This window comes from Nanorana parkeri, unplaced genomic scaffold, assembly GCF_000935625.1.
Source record: "Nanorana parkeri isolate BGI_ZX_2015 unplaced genomic scaffold, ASM93562v1 scaffold4, whole genome shotgun sequence".
NCBI lineage: Eukaryota > Metazoa > Chordata > Amphibia > Anura > Dicroglossidae > Nanorana > Nanorana parkeri.
In genome coordinates, this window is record NW_017306272.1 from 5,575,266 (window position 1) to 5,594,230 (window position 18,965).

Sequence of the window (18,965 nt, forward strand, 5' to 3'; positions counted from 1 at the left end):
AGCGATCTGCAAAAATGCTGCAAGCACTATTTTTGCAGATCGCACTGGACCGGAACACAGGCACTGATGTGCCACGGGTTCGGGGGGGGTGGGTGGCTGTGGTGCCATTGACTTTAATGCACAACCACGCCCCCTCCCGCCCCAGAACAATGGGGAATGTTTAGTCTACGATTGCTGTGCATTCCAGCAGCTACCACTGGGGAAGGCACCGCAATTGGTGAGAATGAGCCCTCGACATCCATTCACTCCAAAGGCTGCATGACATTTCTCAGTGGTTTTCCATTGGCCACATATAGTCTGTGCTATATGAAAGTCTATATGAAAGGTGACAACACAGGAGCACAAATGGGAAACAAATACAGAGTTTTGTCACCCTAGGACAGGAAGTGTCTGAACAAGGACCATCATAGTCAGATCACTAGGTATTATTTTAATGAAAGCAGCAGATTTAAATATATCCAAAATGAACATAATAAAGCCTCTATGAGAGTTTTGTGATTATGTTAAAGCCTGATCCTTCGACAAAAGTCAATGTCAATTGCTTGAAATTCTCAAAGAGTATGGCCAACCTTACTTTGAATGTATACACGGAGGAGGAGTAAAGGTGCCCATACTCCTTACGATTATCAGACGAAACTTTTCGTCCGATGATCGAATAGTCGTACGATTTTCGTACGGCAGCCCCATCCTGCCCCGATGATCGCAAGATTAATTTAGCCGCAATTAACGAAAAGCACCTGGACGAAATGCGGTAATTGATTTGCCGTATTTTCGTTAGCGCAAGCGCAGTGTAGATCGTACGACTTTTGACGGACGGAAACGCCAGCAACCTTACGACAATCGTATGATCGAGCAAAGTTTTCAAACATGCTTGACCGTCAAAAGTCGTACGATTGTACAGTATTGTCGGTCGGACACTGCAATGCACACATACGATTATCGGACGAAAAGTCGATCGCATACGAAAATCGTCCGATAATCGTAAGGTGTATGGGCACCTTAAATCTCTCAGTATCTTTAGTTTGACTTCTTGTTGGTAACAACATCATTTGCAACATGCTGATTTTATTTGGCAGCAAATTAGACATTTGGCAGCAAGGGATTATTCTCAATATACTGAGCTATTACAAATCTCTTGTGCAGCCCAGCCCAGCACAGCGGCTGACAAAAAATGTTTCTTTTTTTTAGTATTTGTTTTATCCTTCTTCCTTTGGGAATTCTGAACAGAAATACTAAATCAACATGGTCACGGGACTTTGTTAAAAACTGTACATGTGATAACTGCCATCTCAAGAATTCATCACAAAATTCCTGTCTGGTGGCTCACCAACATGTTATGGCAATGAAGTTCTACATTGTCTAAACTAAAGCTGAACCTTTCACTCCATAACATGTCTACACTCTGTCTCTTGCAAAACAAGTTGAATGTTTTAGGCTTATATATCAATGGTGTTCAGTAATCCATTGCACAGATCACATATAGGCTTTATTGTCTCCTTAGTGTAAACTGCTGAAAGCTGATTGGTTCCTACAAGTCATCATTACACACAAATGCTCCTTGCAATCCTCTTTGTAATTCCTCTTAAAGAGGAACTTTGGAACCACCAGGATTAGATTAACAGCTACGTACAGTTTATCGGTTTAGCCTGTGTCTGTAGGTGGCAGCAGCAAAAAAGATTACTTTTCCTGTATCGCTAAAGGCCACAGTTTTTTTTAACCTCAGCAGAGAAGCAATCAACTCATATAAAAATAGTTATACACTGTCACAATATTCTCAGCTAGGTTAGGACCAATAAAGCATGAGCCAAGCAAAGGGATGTGCATCAAAGGTCGCCTGAATACAGGCTGCAGTAATGGAAATCAAGCCATACTATGTACTATTTGTTTTTTTGTTCCAAACTTTATTTACATTTCTTTATATTAAACATACAATCCTGATTTACCAAAACAAAGAAGGAACAAGAAGGCTTAAGGATTATTATTTTGTGTGCATCATCCGTGCATACACTTGTGTGAGAATTTATTTTTAATGAGTGATTCTGCCAGTATCACACTTCCAGTCCTAGGGTGACAACCTTAAGGACAACAGAAACAAGCTAGGCCTACTGAACCCTACCTCTATCCTATTCTCCATAACACAAAGGGGATTGGTCCTATAGTCCTCAGGCATAGCTGAGAATAATGTAATTGGCAACAATCAGCAAAGGCAGAGAGTACAGGAAGTTATCAGCTCTGACGATTTCTGGAAAGATCAACAGTTATTATTTAAAGAGATATAAGAAAATGCCTTTAGTGGTAAATTTAACAGACCAAAATGGACCAAATTAAAGACGTTCATTTATAAAAGAAATAGCTAACTAAAGCTAACTAAATTATAATTGATCCTAAAGCAGCTGTTAGAGTTTACATACACTTTAACATACTGGATAAGGGGTTAGTTTGCCCAAAGAAGTTGCTAGAAGTTTTAATGCCCCTCGTGGCTGGGGACTTTAGTGGTGAGATCTCTGTGCTTCATTTTCCATTCCTGTACACCAGTGACATTCAAGATAAGGGAAACCAAGCTTCCTGTTTTATTTATATTTAAAAGATAATGCGATTTTATTCACTTAATTTAAACTGTATGATTATTTATTGCATTTATCCCTGTCCATACTTTGGAAGTGTGCACTGAGTCCAGAGATAAATATTCCAATTTTGTTTGTTACAATGGGGGGGGAGGGGGGGGCACACCTGCTTGTGGGTATTGTCTATTTTAGATGCAGAATGTATGTTATAATTAACACTGCAATTACTGAGGGGCAACATGAACTATTTACCCAAATTTGTGTTGATATACTAGTCCACCCTAAAATCTCACAATTAGAATCCCCAAGAGAGAAAACTATCAGCTGGTTTAACACTCTAGTATCTATCAAAAGTTCTTCCAAAAAGTGTTTGGGAGAACTAACCCTTTAAAGAAGACATAGAATGTGGAAACTAAGGGCAAGCAGAGGGCAAACAATCCCAGTATTGCCTATAGTCCCTCTACAGGTAATCTTTCCCCATTACTGACTTACCATGCCTTATTTTACAGTGCATCTTTGTGTGAAGGTGGCCTCTTGGTAGGGGAACATAGTTTTGCTTCCTCATGTCAGAGCTGCCCCCCCCCCCCCCCCAATAATGCAGAAGCAGGCAGATGTTGAACTGTATGTATTCAGGTACAGCTTTCTCTCCAGCAAGGAGAACAGTAAGCAACGAAGAAGTGTCTTCACCAAATCTTTTCCAAATCTCATGAGAATCAAACAGCAGTGCTTTAGATCTCGCACTGCAGATATACAGCTGTAAGGCTACAGAACAAAGGTATCTAGCCATTACTATGGCAGCAAATGCTTTGCTATTTTTCAGGAAAAGGTCAATCTTTTAGGGTACCGCTTAGGCACAATTAACACCTCTAGATAGCAAACCTTGACTTTTTTGAGTCCAGGTGCGCTATAAAATGTCAGTTATTTATAAAGGTGAAGTGGGGCTTTACTATTATTAAGGTAAACATGTCGAGCTTTCATTTATTAGAGCAAGATTTATAGGGTCATTCCAACCAACACTGATTTTTCTGTTCTGAGTGGTTGGAAGAGGGATGATTTATACACTGGCTTCTTTAAGCCACCTGCTGACTTCAAATCTCTTAAAGTGATATTAAAGTCAAAATGTTTTTAAGTTATTTCAAATGCTGATTAAATCACGTACAATGGATGATGCTCCTTGAAGTCTAAAAGTTTTAGTTTCCTGCAGAATCAGCTGGTCCCCTGAGCACTGGCTCTGATATTTTGTTTTAGGGTGGCTCCTTCCCCTTGCAGGGTCCTATTGAGCCACTCCTGTGTGTGCTAGTAAGCCGTGTGTGTCTGTACAAACACACAGGCATGTCAAGGCAATTCACTCCCTGCTCTCTGCTCCTCCACTCTCCCTCATTCATTCTCTCTCAAGTGAAAATCTTGTACAGAGCTGTGGGATTGCAGTCCTCGGTAGCATAAAACAAGCAGCATCTCCCTCGCCCTGTCCAGAGGGTCGATCTATGCTTACCTTTGGTACAATTATTTTCCCTTCATTTTATTATACAATAAGATATTCAATTATCTTTGGTCAAAAGTTACATAAACATTGTTTGCTGTTTAAATAAATAAGCAAACAATCATCCAGCCACGAAAAGAATTTCTAAATAAACATGAACGTGTCTCCAGCACTGACATTTAATTAAGTGTGTACATCTGGTACACATTCAGAAAGTTATTAGGTGAAGTATGTTTGACACTGAAATAGAGGTACAATTACCTGTGATTACACATCACAAACATTTACCTAATTATGTTGTTAATAGAAACTATTGTATTAAGTGTCTTAAGATATTCATAGCGCTTTCCACCCAGAGTGCCATGGGCATGTCCAGAAATGTTTGGCTGCATCATATATAGGATGCTACCTGCTCATAATATCCTCATGTCCATGTTCTGCTGCCTGGGGAGGAAATACTTTATATTTTTGCAATAACTTCAGCATTTTAGTAGCAAAATAAATAAATATACTTAAGTCTTTCTCTGCTTAAACTGTTTTTGCATTTTTTTTGTACATCTTATAATGCACATTTTAGGCCTGACAATGGATTAAAACCCATAAAAAAAAATATTTTCTGAATGCAGAGATGCTGTAGAATAAAATAGTGCAGTTGCATTTGCAAATTTTCAGTAAAAATGCATTAAAACCAAGGATGTATTAACACTAGTATCGGTGCTGATACAGAGCATTTTCACGAGTACTTGTACTCGTGAAAATGCCCCGATACTAAAGGCCGATACCAGCCCTTTACATTTTTAAAGCAGTTCGCCTGCCTGAGTTGCTGCACTTGCTATGGACCTTAGGCAGCCTGCTGGGGACCTGTCAGGGTACCATGCACAGGCGTCCTCACACCACATGCAGGTACCCACGCAGGATGACCAAATGAATATGCCCACACAGGATAGGGTTCTATGCACACAGTTTATTTTGCATCAACAACACTACAAACCCCCTCAACCCCCCACAGGGGTAGCAGTGAAGTAATAAACCCACCGTTGGGACAAACACACACCTACAGCCAGGGGGAAGCAACAAGGAGGGGTAACAGGCCTGCAGATATATGGCAGGCCTCAGGATAAAAGAAGAGTGGTCAGGTACAAGCCAGGTCGTTAACAGGAGGGCAGCAGCACGGTACAGGAACAGGATCCAAGAGAGTGGTCGGGTAACAAGCCGGGTCGGTGACAGGTCTGCAGATAGGAAGCAGGGTTCAGGAAGCAGGGTTCAGGAAGCAGGGTTCAGGTTTATGGGAATCAGTCAAGTGCAGGCGACGCAATACTGAGCCAGCTTCCTGACTGCAGGTAGGGCCTAAATACCCTCCCAGGAAGCACCAGGTGATGGGATGATCAGTCACAGCTGGGGCACACCCGCAGGTGAGTACTGGAGCTGCAGGTTCCTTACAGTCCCTGGCTGCTGGAGACACCCGCAGGCGAGCACAGGAACTGCAGGACCTGGCTCCAGCACCACCTGGGGGTGCTCTGGATCCTGACAGTACCTCACCAGTCAACAGGGAGATCAGTAAATGGATGTTCACGGGTCTCCCTTCCCTCTCTTTCTGCTGATACCTGCTATTACTGTCCTGGGTTCATAGGAGGGGCAGTGGAGCCCAGGATACGTGGCGGGAGGTATCAAATGGGGGAGCGCTATGTGCAGGGGGCTGTAGAAATGATTGATTGGGCAGCTTTTATCCACTCAAATCACTTCTATAAGAAATCGAACAGTTAGCTGAAGGAGTGTAAACACACTCCTGTTACAGCAGCCAGGAGTGTGGTTACAGCTACCTGCTGCCATGAACATAATACTTATGTCAGTGGCAGCAAAAGGGTTAAAGCTGAGCTCCAGGTATGTATTTTTTTGCATACTTACATTGGTCGAGATTGGCCAAATGTAAGTATGCCTATGCTATATGGAGGCTGGGGATCCTGTAAAGCACTGAAGTAGGAGTCCTGTACTATGCAGTGCTGAGTGGCTTCACCACTGCTCCAAAAACACAGGGGGTTGCTCACTGCTGTGCTACACACTGTTGTTCTTGCTGGAGAGTTTGACATGAGGAAGCAAAGCCCTGCCTCTACCAATGTGGCCACCTCCTCACAGTGTAAAACAAGGCATGGTGAGTGTTCAGGCCTTGCTACACATTACCCTGTGGCCTGTGTATAGTTCGACATGCAGCTAAACCTTCCTATTCTGCAATAAGCCAGACTCAATGAAACCTAGAAGCTTTACTAACAACATAATGGAACCGAGGGCTACCTGTACATGCAGAAACTTCTAGGTGTCCACATGTCAGCCTTGCTATTATTTAGCAGCTATAAGCTGTAAACAGGTTCACTATAACACCCATCATGCATCATATTTCTATATAATGACAACATTTTCAACTACATGTGTGTGAATATTGCAAGAGCAGTGTATCAAATCAAAAGTTTAACATAAAAAAATTCCAAGTTAATTGTGTGGTAGCTGTATCTATTAGGGCAATTTATGGTATAAATCCCTTGTATCTCTGACAGACTGTTTCTTTTGCTATCTCACTAATATTTAAATAATTGATGAAATCACCTGAATGTTATCGTCTAAATCAGGCATAATAAATGCAAGCCGGAGATCAAATCCGTTAACTTTATTATATATTCATGTACAAAAGCTTGCAAAACACTTGAAAGAAACTAGATCCCCTGATAAATGGAATTTGCTACTAAACAAAAAAGAAATTGCAAAGTTGCAAATAAAAACCACCTTATTGTATATTTAATACTTTGCATTGCAAGTATTTTGTACGCCACTAAATTATCTTGTCTGTACCCTAAGCAGTTCTTTGTAATGACACCACTAATGTGCTCTGCTACAAACCTCGGGCTGTTTCCAGTGACAGCTTCCATTGTAATGAAAATCTTTTCCAGCCTGGCCAACCCATAGTTTTTTCTTCACCCTGTGCCTGCTGTTGCTGTCTGCGCACTTTAATGGTCAGAAGTCAGGTCAAAGGTGCTACAAGACTAGCTGAGAAAATGTAGTGAATAAGTGACCCATAGAATGCCCTCCTTCATTGATTACCTATTAAAACAGTAACTGAGTTATTCCTTAGGATTAAAATGTAACCCAGGGCACTGAGACTAGAGGCCACTACAAATTAGGTAATATGGCTAAATTCTATATGCTGCTTTTATTTTTAGTCTAGGAAGATATTTTATTTTACAAGTCATTAGGACCAAAATGTTATGATTAAACAAGGTAGATTTCATCGTCATAGGCAACATTTGCAATCACAGTTGTAGACATCTTTCTGCAATAGCCTGAGTTATTGGCATCAGATATTTAGTTTAGGTCAATTTTTTGATTTCCACGAGAATTAGAAAAAACAGTAGCATATCATAGAAACAGAGAACAAATTAATTTAAAGCTGAACTCCGGGATAAGCAAACATTGTCATAAATATTGTATTGTTGCAATAGTGCACTAATACTGGTGCAACCACCTTAAAGCGGACCTTATCACTAAAAATCACATCTGCATGCTGATATGAAATCATCTTACATCGATTAGGTAAATAAACATATTTTTCTTTTTCTTACAATTACTGTTTTTCCACTTCCTGGTACTCTTCATAATTAATAATGTAGCCTTTGCCTGAGAGATGCATGCTGGGAAGGTTACATCACAGTAAATTGCTGGGAAATCTCATTTGTAAACTGCAAAATCGTGAGATCTCAGGGAAAGGCGTTTGTTTGCCTCTTAGATGATGTGAATGGTCACCTGTTCCAGTCACATGTGCCAGATTTCCAGGAATTAAAGGGAGATATACTGTATATTAATCTGCCTTTAATAAAAATGGCCGCTGTGAGAAGAATGGGGAAGAAAAGAAAAATAAGGTATGCAAGGAATTACAAAAGCCTGCAATTTTTGCCATTACTAAACATTTCTAAAGGTGACTTTCAAAGATGAGAGTAAAGTTCCTCATTAAGCAAAACTTTTCACAATACAAGGGGCATGGGTATTCCACCTTTGTACAGCACAGTGATGATGTCACTGCTACTTTTATATGGTGATAACTACAGGTTTGAAAATGCATTTTGTGCACACAAAGTGGATTTATATCCTTTGTGGCTATTGAAGAATACATTTGAATGAAAGTTTTTGTGCCTGGAGTCCAGTAGTTGTAATAAAGACAAAAATATAGAAACAGTTTATTTTTTGCCATTCATTATATTTTCACACTATAAATTGTATCCATTATTGGCATAGAAGTAAGATTGCAGTTGGGCCATAGTGTAGAGTAATGTAAAGTGAATTTGAAAATTCTGTATTTGTAAGTACACTGCAATATTGAGTTTCTGTCAAGACATCAAGACTTTGACCTATCACAGAATAAGAACTGTAGGGCATGTGCTGGTAGAGCTACTCAGTGTGCAAGGGAAATAGGCTGTCCTAAGTCTGTATGGTGCATGAATGGTGCATGAAAGAATTGAAGGCCTTTGCACACTAATCCTGTTGGCAGAGGAGGTTTTCAATTACCCTCCTTGTGAACGGGGATCAAAAGCCTCCCAATATATATCAATAATATATGGAGGTCTAAAAGTCCTTACTGTAAGTGCAATGGATGAGATTTACAAAACGGTTGGGATTTACACAACGAGAAGAAAAAATCAGAGAAAGAGAGAATAGTGAGAGGGACATTACTTCATATGGCTGACTGTCAGTAACTCATTCCTGTGTGCTACCTGGCTGGGTCCTTATTGTTGCTGTACGGGCACTGCTGTACTGGTTTGTGCATTATACTGGTGGGATATTGTACTCTGTGCTTACAGTTCACCCACTCTGATCGAATTCAGTACACCAAGACCTGAAATGCAGAGAAGGGTGACAGTTTACTGATGCAGAATTGGTAGATTCTGTCTTTTAGCCTCGCCTCCCCTTTGTGTGCCTTGTTAATATAATACTAAAGCTGGAGCATCGATTGGGGTAGGAAGAGGAAGCGCTACTTGTTGTGTGACATATATATCACTTGAGACCTTTAGGCCTCATTCACACTTCCGCGCATATATGCGCATATATGCGTGTAAGCGTGTATTGTCCCATATGTAGCATACGCAATATACAATTTTGCTCTTGCGTTGTGTGTAAATGAGGCCTTAATCAGAACATTTAGTAAAAAGCAACCCTGTCATGTGATCAAAGAGTCTCAAGTATGCATGCACAGCATCTGTAGAGAAGGAACAGAATACTTATCCCTTCTGCCACCAACACTGCTAAACGCCACTCTGTTGCTGAGAAATTATCACCCAAATTCTACTGGGAAACGGATACTTCCAGGAGTGTCGATCGCCTGGTTCCACGCAGCTCTCACTGGTTCTTTTAGCTGACCTCCACATCACTGCAGGAGACAGGCATCTGACACTTCCTTCTTAGTGATAAGTGGCCACATATTTAACATTTTTTCAAGATTAGGAGGTCACATACTTAATTTGCTAACAGTATTAGTTCATATGAAGTGAATGACAGGTTAACTTCCTTCCATAGCAAATACATTCTTATTATCCTTATTATCCTATTAATTCGTAATAGGTCCTTTATCTGTTGGGGCCATTTCTCTTAGGAGCCAAGCACTTAGTAATAGGTCTCCGTTATGACTGCGTCCTTCTTTTTTTTTTTCCATTCAAAATTTTTTATTTTATTGTTTTCTGCACAAAGATATACAGGACACAACGGTACAACAAAAGAAAGAAAAACGACGTCTCCAGCAAATGGTACAGTCCGCCCCAATGTTAGCTGCACACAATATTGCAGATTACGAAGCGTCTCACGCTTGTCTAAAACCATTAGCACAGATGGGAATCCTGGAGCTTGTCATGAAGAAACACGGCAGGCCTCCGAGTCCAAAGTCCGCAACAGGGATGCCCCTGGGAGACTGTGCCAATAACCTTCGCGCTTGCAACATCAAAAACGTCAATTGAGTGTAGGAAAAAGGGGAAAAAATGAGGCTGTGAGTGCCCATTCTTGACCTATGGGTCGGAGGTCAGACCGCATATCCCTCTATGGCGACCGGGGGGTAAGATTACTGGCATCCGCTGGTATGGGACGGGAGGCTTCCTCTTCTCTGCCCTCACGCTGTTTCCGTTGCCTCCGCGGGCGCATCCCGGCTCCTCCGGCCTCCCCTTGCCGTATACGGGGCGGCGTCGCCCACTCAATCTGGTCAGGTCCCTCCATGGCTTCCGGTACCCGCCTGAGGTCCGCATACCAGTCAGGGATCTGGACCTCTGGTATTAGACTGGGTCCTTCTTGAGCTCCAGAGGTTCTAATCAGACCCCTGTTCATAAAGGTGCTGGAGATTCTGGTGGCTTTTGAGCCTCTAGTCTTCCTCATGTTGCCATTTAAACTATAGTTTTGTTTTTATAACCTTGTCTTTTTTCCAGCTGTGTTCTATGCTTTGCCAGCCTTGCCTATTATCATGCACCTCATCTCTTTTGTTGTTTGCTGCTCTTTCCATGTTCATGTGCTGCTCTTTCCATGTCCATTTCCATGTGTCTCTGTTCCTGGTTCCCACTTGTCACCCCTGTGTTTGCTGTTCTCTACATGTATTCACTTTTGTTCCTTGTCTCTGCTGATTCTGATTCTTGCTCCCATCCTGTTTCCCCTCTCTGATATTTGTGCAGCTTATTAGGTATATCTTTTGTATTGCTGGTGCCCCCATCTTGCTTGTTATTCAGCCATTGCCATTTCCAGGCATTTCCCCAGAATATCTCTTTTCTCTCTGTGTTTAGTTATCCTGGTTATGACTTTGCCTTAATTTCGATTGTTCTACTCCTGTTTACTGTTTATCCTGTCTGCATTCAGTTGTATTCAGCTACAGAAACCTGAGGGCTGCCTTTTGGGAGCAATTTTACAACACAATCCCTTCCTTCCCGCCAGAGGTTCTAGTGAATGCTGAGAGCCTTTTCATCATCTGCTGGTGTCACTAGGCACACTCTGCTCTCATTTGTCAGCACAATTCCTTGGATTGCAGTCAACACTTTAACTTTTTCTCATGTATTTAATATCAGTCTCACAAACTCTAGATAAGAACCTTGCAAGCTTTTTTTACTACAATCATAGGAGCCATTATAATTTTTACAAAGATCTTCTGACTGCAGATTTAGACATAATCTTTGTTTTATATAAACACAAGCTACCATTTCCTTATCTGCAAAGCTAATGTAATCTACTCGGGGTTTACAGTTGCTGATATTCTTATTCTGTCCCTTGCTGGGTCTCTTCTTTTCTGCAAACCAGATCAGGGGGAATAATAGAAGCAGTGTGGTCAGATGGCTTAGAAGGACCATTCATGGGGGTTTCCTATGTGCCAGCCCCTTTCCTATAAATGTCAGGGCTCCCAGCAGCCTGTGTTCAGTGTTTGTTGGAGGAGACATTGAGTAGTTATGGAAAGATCGCAGGCTGTTTTCAGGGAGAGATATGTGCTGCTGCTGATTGCTGAAAATGTCTATCTATATTTACACTAAATTACAGACATACTCACAGTGTGTTGAACTATCCTATAGCAGATTACCGAGAAATCAGCGGGTGTTTTCAGGTAGAGTTCGATGCTGCTGGTGATTTCTGAAACATCTATATCTACATTGAGTTACAGACATACTGTATGTTGGACAGTTCTGTAGAAGATTAGGGAAATATTTAATAATATACAGAAATTATATAGTGCTCACAGTTTGCACAGTGCTTTACAAGTTAAAGAGAGACAATACAGCTACAATACAGTGTAAGAGAAGGGGATTAGGAGGGCCCCGATCATTACAGCTTACAAAATAATAGGTTGGGGCAAGTGAAACAAAAGGTAATAACTGTGTGTGTGGAGGGGATGGTGAGTTGATGGAGAAAGTAACAGCTCAGTTTTTAGGTGGAGGCAGATAGGTTTTCCTGAAAAGATGAGTTTTCTGAGATTGGCTAAAGGTGGAGATAGCATGCTAAAATAAAGTGCGCCTTTCAGGAATAGGAGGAGGTGGAAAATAGTGCATTAGCAGCACTCCAAAGAAGGTGTGCTTTTGCTGCTGAATTATCTTGAGGTGATGCTCCCTCTAAGTTCTGTGGTACAGAGTCATGTGTTTCTTAAATTGCTGTTACCTTTAGCATGACTGTAGCCAGAGGCTGCAGACCACAGCAGTGATGTCGTTAGCAGATACGGCAAAAAAGGTCTGATTACAGAGCTCTTTTAATTTACTGGCTATTCAAGTGCTCACGTACTCTCCTGCTAGTCAATTCCTACCAAACACACACCTGAAGTCTATATTATAGACAATGCATAGGTACTGAGGGGGAAAAAACTCACAAACTATACTATCAAACTATTGTACCACAGGCCAATTTATACGAAATAAAAGGCTAGAGCTTTTTCTTTTCTTTTTTTTATGACTTTCCAATAGATCTGTTTTTGCTGCTACTCCCACTGGTCAATTAATTCCTGTTACCACTGGATTAAAAAAAAACAAAACAGGTTTTGCATTAAAAACAACCTTAAAAATCTAGTTATAGTGAACTGAATTGGGGTGCTGCTGATAAGCCAAGAAATAATGTAAACATCTATTACACATGCAGAATATGCGATGCCAGAATACGATGTCGCTAATGCTGTCCATGAGCATTGTACGGTTCCATGATGATTTGGATGATGATATGATTTTTGCACTGATGCATGTCCCCCATGACAGCTCCCCATGCCCTATGTTCGACAATCCCTTGCCTATTAGACTTGAAAATCACCAGAACTGATTGAATTGAAAGGTTCTCCGTCATTGACTTCAATGGGGTTTGGAATAAAGTGCAATATCCAGATTTTACAACGGGTTTGACAAATGAACCATGAACTAAACCCAGGTCCATTTGCTCATCCCTATTAAATAATAATAATTGTGTGAAAACTAAATTCCTTACTGCTTCTCTGGCCTTGATTTAATGGGATAGTAGCAGGGAAAAAAACAAATCATGGCCTATTGCTAATTCTCCCAAGAATACTTGTCCAGAGTTGTTTTCTGCAACCCTTTAGATATAATGATCAAAATCAGCCATATAAGGAGACGTTCACCTTAGGTACATGGGTACCTCAAAGGCCCCATTTGGCGCACATCAGAATGAAGGCTTTCTTCAGCAGAATATCCGCTAGAGATCCTGAATTGTATAACCATCTGCACCCTGCACAAGCTCATATTTTATGATTTGTATAATTTCCCTATTTTACAAATAAACTTTTAACAGAGCATATTCACTATGTGTACAGTGCATTCTGAGCTGTCTAGAAAGAAAGTTTAGCACTAGCTCTCCATTTGTTGACTGCTTCTGCAGACTGAAGCTCTATATTGAGCTGTCTCTAATGGGAGGGAAGGAAGAGAATATTTTTCCTCTGAATCATTCAGTTGCAGGTACGTGTAACCTCTGATCCTGGTATTGGTTCTGTATTGTACAGCTGTAAACCAGCTACCTGAAAATCTTTAAGCACCAGATTCGGACTCACTGCTGCCTTTTTAATAATTCAACAATATGTTTTTTTGTCCTATACATAATATGAATACATAAATAAAAACACTATGGATGCCCTTGAGTTGAAATACACCACATAATTGGGATTTTAACTGTAAACTTAGCCTACATGCATATTACATTGTGAGTATGAGCAATTTAATACCACTTTAATTATCATGTCACAGTCAAGATAACTTTAGAGACACCTCCATAGAATAGTGGTACAGTGTGTGAAACATCAACACTGATCACATACATATTTTCAATTATTCTTCTGAGAATGCACAGAACATAAACCTTAGTAAAAAAATGTTCACATTATTGCTACACTATGGGGTTGGTGGATAGGAAATTGAGTTCATGGGCCTGCCTAAGGCATTGTGTTTCCATTAGAACCGGCTTATTCATTATCAGTTACAACCACCGTGACCATGTTTCTGCCTGTAATTACGTCTCTGGTGCTATTCAATATGTTCCAAAGAGGCAATTTACAGTGCATTGAAATTGACTAAATGGTACTTCAAGTCAATGGTAGCTTTCCGATATTCTGATTAAGAGTGAAATTGATTCTGAGACGTATTAGAATATGTTCAGGGTGTTTGTGCTGCCTGTTTAATGGAAATTATCTTGCTTTAAATGGTATTATGTAGAATCTGAAGAAGATACGAGAGTCCTTACAGAGATCATATCAGTGATACATGGGAAATGTGGGGCTGTTAGTAGAAAGACTTTGGCTGGTATGTCCTGGTAACCACACATATTTAAAGAGAGCACATAAAACATACTATCTATACACAGTATATGGATCTATGTATTTCCTCACTACAAAATGTAACAAATAAAGGGGTACTACTTAAAGATTAATACATTAAATACACCCCTAGGTAGACTTTGGATAGATATTACCAATTTAAAAAGACATTTTCACCTGCCTATTTAGAGCAAAGTAACAGTGCCGCCTGATAGCCCACCACCCCAGCAAGTTATATGTCTTTGGGGCTTCTTTGGAGCTCCATTCCATTGCTGTAATGGAGTGGGGCTTCTGGGTATGGGGCAAGCATGTGGCCTTCCCTTATAATAATGCTCGGGCCTGAGCAGAAAATTGCCATGCCCAAATCCTGTCACATGGGAGGACAATGACAGCATCCACACCATCCAGCATCAGAGTTTACTCCTATAGAGTATGTGCTTTGAAATAGAGTAATATTTTATTCTAATATCCCCGGTTTACTTTACAATAAGTGCACGGGTTCACAGAGGATTTGAATATGGTTCAAAGTTTAGTGAACCCAAACTTAGCAGCAAATCCTATTGAAGTCTATATTGGGGTGAATCCTGCTGTCAAATTCTGGCCATGTGGGGGTAATAGGTGACTTTTTGTCAAGAAAAGAGCATCCACCAGAGATCCTGCATCAGCAGCAGGGGTTTTGTAGTCATTGTTAATCCAAGACTGGTTTATTTTAATGAAAGTGAGCCAGTCCACACTATCAGAGGACAGGTGGATTCAGCTCCCTGTAACAAAACCTTCTGCTGCAGTGAGGGCCCTTTCAGACAGAACATTGGCAGTAGGACAAGCCATAAGCTCCAGCACATACTGGGCAAGCAATGAGAAGTGGTCTGGCCTCAACACCTAATAGTCTATGGGCAGGGCCAGCGCTACCAAATAGGCAGGTCAAGCATCTGCCTGAGGGCGCCGGTGGGGGCAGAAAGATGCAACTTGGAGGTCGCCCTTTAAGACGGTCGCCGCCGCCATGGCGATCACACCTCTCTGCGCTCCCTCTCTCTCCTCCCGGCCGCTGCAGCTTATATATACATTTTATAAACTCTGCACAGAGAGTCTTCAGGTAGCTCTGGGACATTTGCGAGTGCTGGTGATCTTCATTACTATCATCCCCAAATTATTAGTGGGTTAGCGACAGAGAGGGGAATTTATTTAAACTGGAGCAGACAGAATCTGGAGCAGTTGCCAGTGGCAACCAATCAGCGTTTCCCTTTCATTTTAAAAGCTTAACTGAACAAACTGAAGAGAGAAGCTGATTGGTTGCCATGGGCAACTGCTCCAGATTCTGTCTGCTCCAATTTTGCTAAACCCCAGAGTCTTTATTGTCTCTAGTTCTGTTTGGATGTCTGTTTTGATAGTGTGGCCTTGCAGAAGGCTAGCATTAAGTTTCAATGACCATGGTTTGTCAAGCTGCGGAAAAAAACAATTGAGATAGAGATGGGTGCATGGTCAGGGAGTGCATATATAATATATACAGTATACATAAATATATATACTGTGTATATACACTGAGTGGCCAGTTTATGATGACCACCTGATGTCTGAAGGCAAATTAGCTATAATTAGCTATAATTTTGCGCTGAAGTTGCTAGAGGGCCAGACCATTATAAATAGGGAAGCAGGTTGTTTACCACAACAGTAGAAGTGATTTGACTAGAGTTTGCAGGCTGAAATGCTTCCCTTATAGAATTTGACATAGGAAGTAGAAAGACTTACAACCCAGTGGAAAGGGGCTTTAAACTATCCAGATAAAAAGGCCTACTCCAAAGCACAAAGGGGGACAACACTAAAGCATCATTACAAAAAGAGAGAGAGGGACTGCCGAGATCAAGAACCTGTTTTCCTGCAATCAATTAATGGCCAGAGTCCTGTTTGCTAAGGAAATTGTGGACCTGCTATAACAAAGCTAAGGGACTTTTTGGTGTATGCCCCTTGCAGACACCATCAATGTAATCCAGCAATTAGAAGAAAGTGTGGATGAGATAAGCCATTAATGATACCAAAGTCTTTCTGTGAAGTATGAAAAATAAGGCATTGTCACATGTGCAGAAGTGCTCTATAGGTTTGAATTGGGACTTATGTGCTATAAGTATGCCTGACAACCTATTCTTACATGTGACAATTTACTTTGCAATAGTTCTTATTATTTTCAAAAAGAGACCATAAAGAAATGTTAATTTCCAACAACATACAAATAGAACGTTAGGACCATTAATTTGACAATAGAAAAACTAGACTGATAAAGACCTTTTAATTTCCCAAGTTCCATATTTCGGAAACATACTTGATATAACAAAGAATGGATATATATCCACATTAACTGTCACTTGTGTGATCCTCACAATATTATACAATATTATGCCCAGCCTCACAAGTGACTCAACCAATAAAAATGTGTTCATTTTGGATATATGATTTCCTTACCCCCCTAAACTCTACTGCTACATAAAGTAAATGGTGCTGATGGGAATAATTACCATTATATAAAGTATTTAAGGAGAATGAACAAGAGAATAGTTCGGAGACCTCTAGCGTCCTTGTCCAGATGAAAGGTGGTCACTCAGGGGAATCATATTGTATCCAGGGTTGGCATGTTTGATCGAATTTATGCTGTGCTTCATTTAAGATGCTCAGTAGTTTATTATTAATCATAATTCAGTCAAGTTTTCATTTTACCATGTCCAGTGGAAATGCAGACTTCTGCTAGTAATGAGCAATGTTTATTTTAACTGCCAGCAGGACATATAAAATTAGTCTATCAGTACCTCTGGGTACCTCTGAGAATTTGGTGCATAGTATTGCATCAACTGGGGTTCTTTTAAGGTAAACAACGATCAGTGTATTGATCATTGAAAACAATCTAATTCCCAGCCTTTGTATCTTTGGACATGATCACCATTTCTGCATCAAGGTACCCTCTAACAAACATTCCCTAAAGCATTTCAGAGATGCATTTGGTGTAAATGATCAACCCTGGTAGGCACCATTTACCATTGAAGCATTACTTTATAGCATTCAGAAGAATTGAGCAAGCAATCTGATTTCATATTATGAATAACAACTCCATTTTTGTTCTAATTTTCTTTTCTCCATTTTTATAGTCTTCATATAAATTATAAAGTGTATGTATAGCCACTTTCTTTTCAGTTTTAGACATCAGGACAAATAGTCATCAGGACAAATAGTCAGGGGGAATCATTTTAGAGGAGACCAAGAAAGCAATAAAAACCTGTCAGAGGTTCTAATACTTCCTTACTCTACCCAAAGGTCTTCACTATACACTTTAAAGGGACCCTGTGGCCAGACCATTCATTTCAACAACAAACTTCCCATAAGATTAATTACATGTTTTTTACCTGTCAATGCCTTTTAGTCCAAAAACCATGAGACTGCTGCTGTGCATCACTACAGTGACACTCCATAGTATTTCCTTCACGCCAGGATATAGCATAATTAGACACTTCCAGAAGAAAGAAGGCTATGGAGGGAGGGGACTGCACTAGGGAATTGAATCTTTCTGGAGTAGACTAAAGCTGGCCATACATCTATAGATTTTTTTACTTTTTTCAAGATATATTTTTTACTATAATACAAAGGGTCACTCGATTCTTCGGGTTTTGTTTCCCATTGATTTTGTGATTTTTGGTTACTGTACCTGGCACCTTTGGCAAACACCTGCTTTTTTCCCCAGTACTAACTTACATTATAAATGCTGCACACAACTTCCCCTAAGAATCACAGAAAAACAAAAAGCTGTAGCTCAATTATTTGAACATTTTTGTTGAGAATGTCTGGACATGATCTCATGGATCAGCAAGTAAGATTGGTATACAAAGATATATATATTTGTCAGTTAAATTGGATTTTTCATTACCTCATATATACAGTGCCCAGATCAATTTAGCATTAAACAGCTAAGGCTTTTAAATCTTCAGGGTAATTAAATAATTCAGCTCACAATGTCAAGAATTATAACTGCACGATACAAGTTGTTACTTGACATAAACATTTAATTCAAATGAGCATGGGTTGCGGAAGTTTGCTGGGATATTACTTTATTGTCAAGATAATATAGATTTTTTTTTTAAAGTAACAACCCAGATGCCTTGTCCTGACTCAGGGTATTCTTTTGCCAAGTGAAACAGCTCTGATGAGGTTTGCAGACAGATTAATGTTTTTTACATTATTCAGTACAGTTAAGTAAACCCATCAAAAAGCCCAAATGGCCCACAATGAAGTCTTATAATAGGTAATGATATGAGGTCACTCATTCCATTAGGTCCAACAAGCTGAGCAGAAAACAGGCTGATTTTCTGAAACCCATCTCAGAACTTCTGCCAATAAATAACAAAGCATAACTAGAGAGTTCTGGGAGATGGTCCAGAATCTGCATTGCATCTCCAATGAGTTAGACATGGCATGTCAAGTTGACATACGGTACATACTGTATATCAGTACATACCCAGGCATTGATAGACATAGATTGCTGAGAGCTTCTATGGAAACACACAGTTTGTACCGCCCTTTGTATACATTGCTTTTGAATTAATACCAGGATCAATTATAAATAAGAACGTGTCCAATTGCACTTCCGCCACTT